We start from the raw sequence: 6,000 nt of genomic DNA on the forward strand, positions 1-6,000 counted from the left end.
GATATTGGGCGATAGTTTTCTTTTTTGGTGGTATCTCCGTCTGGTTTTGGAATGAGGGTGATGGTGGCATCATAGAATGTCTTTGGGAGTATTCCATCTTTTTCAACCTTTTGAAAGAGTTTAAGGAGGATGGGCACCAATTCCTCTTTATATGTTTGATAGAATTCACCTGTGAAGCCATCTGGTCCTGGACTTTTATTTGTAGGGAGTGATTTTATGACCTCTTCAATTTCATTTCTAGTGATTGGTCTGTTCAGTTGGTCTGTTTCTACTTGATTCAGTTTTGGCAGGCTGTAAGATTCTAGAAAATTGTCCATTTCTTCCAGATTGTCAAACTTGTTGCCATATAGTTGTTCATAGTATTCTCTTATGGTTTTTTGTATTTCTGCTGTATCCGTTGTGATTTCTCCTTTTTCATTTCTAATTTTGGTTATTTGGGTTCTTTCTCTCCTCTTTTTAGTGAGTCTGGCCAGGGGGTTGTCAATTTTGTTTACCTTTTCAAAGAACCAGCTCTTGGTTTTATTAATTTTCTCTATTGTTTTTTGAGTCTCTATTTTATTGATTTCTTCTGTGATCTTTATAATTTCCTTCCTTCTGCTGACTTTAGGCCTTTTTTGGTCTTCTTTTTCTAATTCATTTAGGTGGAGGTTTAAGTTGTCCATTTGGGGTCTTTCTTCTTTTTGGAGAAAGGCCTGTATTGCTATAAATTTCCCTCTGAGCACTGCTTTCGCAGCATCCCATAGGTTTTGAGCGGTTGTGTCTTCATTATCATTTGTTTCAAGGTAGTTTTTAATTTCCTTCTTGATTTCCTCATTGACCCATTGGTTTTTTAGTAGCATGTTGTTTAGTCTCCATGCAGGAGGTTTTTTCTCTTTCCTTTTCCCATGGTTGGTTTCTAACTTCATGGCATTGTGGTCAGAGAAGATACTTGAGATAATTTCTATGCTCCTAAATTTCTTGAGATTCGCTTTGTGTCCCAATATGTGGTCGATTCTTGAGAATGTTCCATGAGCATTTGAGAAGAATGTGTATTCTGCTTTTTTTGGATGTAGGGTCCTGAAGATATCAATGAAGTCTAACTTTTCTATTGTTTCCTTTAGGATCTCTGTTGCTTTATTGGTTTTCTGTCTAGAGGATCTGTCCATTGATGTGAGGGGGGTATTAAGGTCTCCTACTATGATTGTATTCTCATCAATATCTCCCTTTATGTCTGTTAATATTTGTTGTATGTATCTGGGTGCTCCTGTATTTGGGGCATATATGTTGACGATAGTAACATCCTCTCCTTGGATGGATCCCTTAATCATTAAGTAGTGTCCTTCTTTGTCTTTCTTTATGTCTTTTGTTTTAAAGTCTATTTTGTCTGATATGAGCGTTGCGTTTCATTGTTTGTGTATAGAAATGCAGTTGATTTCTGTGTATTAATTCTGTGTAGTAATTTTGTATCCTGCGACTATGCCAAATTAATTGATGAGCTCTAACAATTTTTCTTATTTTTAAAAAGCAAATTTATTAAGACATAATTCAAGTACCATGAAACCCACCCTTTATAGTATACAAAATCTTGTTTTTATTATATACACAGAATTGTGCAATCTCAACAAAATATAATTTAAAAGGGTTTTTACCTTTTTAAAAAAATTTTTGTTACTATTTCCCCCAACACACTTTTTTATTCCACTGTACAGCATGGGGACCCAGTTACACATACATGTATACATAATTTTTTCTCCCATTGTCGTACTGTGTTGTCAGTATCTAGACATAGTTCTCAGTGCTACACAGCAGGATCTCATTGCTAATCCATTCCAAAAGCAATAGTTTGCATCCATTAACCACAAGCTCCCACTCCCTCCCACTCCCTCACCCTCCCCCCATGCAACCATAAGTCTATTCTCCAAGTCCATGAGATTCTTTTCTGTGGAAAGGTTCATTTGTGCCATATATTAGATTCCAGATATAAGTGACATCACATGGTATTTCGCTTTCTCTTTCTGACTTAGTTCACTCAGTTTGAGAGTCTCTAGTTCCATCCATGTTGCTGCAAATGGCATTCTTTTGTTCCTTCTTATGGCTGAGTAGTATTCCATTGTGTATATATACCACATCTTCCTAATCCAATCATCTGTCCTTGGACATTTGGGTTGTTTCCATGTCCTGGCTATTGTGAATAGTGCTGCAATGAACATGCAGGTGCATGCGTCTTTTTCCAGGGAAGTTTTGTCCAGGTATATGCCCAAGAGTGGGATGGCTGGGTCATATGGTAGTTCTATGTATAGATATCTAAGGTATCTCCAAACTGTTCTCCATAGTGGCTATACCAGTTGACATTCCCACCAACAGTGCAGGAGGGTTCCCTTTTCTCCACACCCCCTCCAGCACTTGTTATTTGTGGACTTATTAATGACGGCCATTCTGAATAGTGTGGGGTGGTATCTTGTGGTAGTTTTGGTTTGCATTTCTCTAATAATCAGGGATGTTGAGCACTTTTTTCATGTGCTTGTTGGCCATCTGTATATCTTCCTTGGAGAAATGTCTATTCAGGACTTTTGCCCATTTTTCCACTGGATGTTGGGTATTTTCCTGTTGAGTTGTATAAGTTGCTTGTATATTTTAGAGATTAGGCCCTTGTCAGTTGCATCATTTGAAACTATTTTCTCCATTCTGTAAGTTGTCTTTTTGGGGTTTTTTTATGGTTTCCGTTGCTGTGCAAAAGCTTGTCAGTTTGATTAGGTCCCACTGGTTTATTTTTGCTTTTATTTCTATTGCTTTGGGAGACTGACCTGAGAACATATTCATGATGTTGATGTCAGAGAGTTTTTTGCCTATGTTCTCTTCTAGGATTTTGATGGATCTTGTCTTATATTTAAGTCTTTCAGCCATTTTGAGTTTATTTTTGTGCATGGTGTGAGGGTGTGTTCTAGCTTCATTGATTTGCATGTGGCTGTCCAGATTTTCCAGCAATGCTTGCTGAAAAGACTTTCTTTTTCCCATTTTATGTTCTTGCCTCCTTTGTCAAAGATTAATTGACCATAGGTGTCTGGGTTTATTTCTTGGTTCTCTATTCTGTTCCATTGGTCTGTATATCTGCTTTGGTACCAGTAGCACACTGTCTTGATGACTGCAGCTTTGTAATACTGCTTGAGGTCTGGGAGAGTGATGCCTCCTGCTTGGTTTTTGTTTCTCAGGATTGCTTTGGCAATTCTGGGTTTTTTGTGGTTCCATATAAATGTCTGGATTGTTTGTTCTAGTTCTGTGAAAAATGTCATGGGTAATTTGACAGGGATTGCACTGAATCTGTAGATTGCTTTGGGTAGTATGGGCATTTTTACAATATTAATTTTTCCAATCCAGGAGCATGGAATATCTTTCCATTTCTTTACATCTTCTTTAATTTTCTTTGTGTGTGTGTGTGTGTGTGTGTGTGTGTGTGTGTGTGTGTGTGTTCTTTAAAATTTCTTTTTTTTTTTATTTTCCCACTGTACAGCAAGGGGATCAAGTTATCCTTACATGTATACATTACATTTTTCCCCACCCTTTGTTCTGTTGCAATATGAGTATCTAGACATAGTTCTCAATGCTACTCAGCAGGATCTCCTTGTAAATCTATTCTAAGTTGTGTCTGATAACCCCAAGCTCCTGATCCCTCCAACTCCTTCCCTCTCCCATCAGGCAGCCACAAGTCTATTTTCCAACTCTATGATTTTCTTGATTAATGTTTTATAGTTCTCAGCATATAGGTTCTTTGCCTCCTTAGTCAGGTGTATTCCAAGGTTTGATTTTTGGGGGTGCAATTTTAAAAGGTATTGTGTTTTTGCATTCCTTTTCTAATATTTGTTAGTATAAATAAATGTTACTGATTTCTGAATGTTAATCTTATATCCTGCTACTTTGCTGAATTTGTTAATCAGTTCAAGTAGTTTTGGGGTTGAGTCCTTAGGATTTTCTATATATAGTATCATGTCATCTGCATACAGTGAGTTCACATTGTGACTCAGCCGAAATGAATCTGACTGGATTCCATGAGGTTTTTACCTTTTAAAATGAAACCCTATATCAGTACATCTAAAATACCTACAATCCAAATTTGAAATCAGCTAATACCAGATCTTCAAAGTACATGAATGAATTACTGACAATAATAAAGGAATAAATGGACAAATCCCCTCTCATTATTGTGGACCTTTAACATCTTTCTGCCAGATATTTACACTAGACAAAAAAAAAATCACAAAGGATATTAAGTTGAACACCAGCAAACAACTTGACCTAACTGATATTCATGAAACCTAACACTTACCAAATTCAGAATATACATTCTTTGTGAGTGCACATGAGCTATGCACCAAGACAGAATGATTTCTGGGCCACAACATAGCTCAATAATTATCAGAAGACTGATATTATTCAGTGAGTATTATCCAGCCAGATCATTATTAAATGAGGTATCTATAATAAGAAGATATCAAAAATACAAAAATGAAACAATATATTTCTAAATGATGCATTCAGGAAGAAATTACAAGAGAATTTATAAAATATTATTTTTTAATTTTATTTTTTATTAAAATACAGTTTATTTACACTGTTGTGCCTATTTCTGCTGTACAGCAAAATGACGCAGTTATACATATATATACATTTTTTTCTTCATATTATCTTCCATCATGTTCTGTCCCAAGAGACTGGATATAGCTCCCTGTGCTATACAGTAGGACCTCATTGCTTATTCATTCTAAAGGTAATAGTTTGCATCTACTAACCCTAAACTTCCAGTCCATCCCACTCCCTTCTCCCTTGGCAACTACAAATCTGTTCTCCATGTCTGAGTCTCTTTCTATTTTTTATATAGGTTCTTTTGTGCTATAGTTTAGATTCCATATATTAAGTGATATTATATGGCATTTGTCTTTCTCTTTCTGACTTACCTCTAGTATGAGAATCTCTAGTTATATCCACGTTGTTGCAAATGGCATTATTTCATTATTTTTGTGACTGAGTAGCATTCCATTGTGTATATATACCACATCTTCTTAATCCAGTCATCTGTTGATGGACATTTAGGTTGTTTCCATGTCTTGGCTATTGTGAATAGTGCTACAATGAACATAGGGGTGCATGTATCTTTTCGAATTATAGTATTGTCTGGATATATGCCCAAGAGTGGGATTGCTGGATCATACGGTAGTTCTATAGTTAGTTTTCTGAGGAACTTTCATACTGTTCTCCATGGTGGTTGTTCCAATTTACATTTCTACCAGCAATATAGGAGGATTCCCTTTTCTCCACACCCTCTCCAGCATTTGTTATTTGTAGATTTATTAATGACAGGCATTCTAGCCACTGTGAGGTGGTACCTGATTGTAGTTTTTATTTGTATTTCTCTAATAATTAATGATGTTGAGCATCTTTTCATGTGCCTATTGGTCATCTATATGTCTTCTTTGGAGAAATGTCTATTTAGGTCTTCTTCCCATTTTTCAATTGGGTTGCTTATTTGTTTGGTTGGTTTTTCTTTTTATGGCCACACTCATGGCATATGGAAGTTCCCAGGCTAGGGTTCAAATCGGAGCTGCAGCTGAGGCCTATGCTACAGCCACAGCAAGACCAGACAAGCTGCATATGAGACCTACACCACAGCTTGTGCCATTGCCAGATCCTTAACCTATTGAGCGAGGCCAGGGATCAAACCCACATCCTCATGGAGACTACATCTCTTCCTTAACCTGTTCAGCCACAATGTAAACTCTAAGTTGTTTGTTTTCATAGTTGAGTTGTATGAGTTGTTTCTATATTTTGGAGATAAAGCCCTGGTTGGTTTCATCGTTTGTAAAGATCTTCTCCCATTTGGTGCATTGTCCTTTTATTTATGGTTTCCTTTGCTGTGCAAAAAATTTGGGTTTAATTAGGTCCCATTGGTTTATTTTTGTTTTTATTTTCATTATTCTAGGAGATGTAACAAACAAGATATTGCTGTGATTTTGTCAAAGAACATTGTGC

Source organism: Phacochoerus africanus, chromosome X (assembly GCF_016906955.1).
Source record: "Phacochoerus africanus isolate WHEZ1 chromosome X, ROS_Pafr_v1, whole genome shotgun sequence".
In the NCBI taxonomy this organism is placed as follows: domain Eukaryota; kingdom Metazoa; phylum Chordata; class Mammalia; order Artiodactyla; family Suidae; genus Phacochoerus; species Phacochoerus africanus.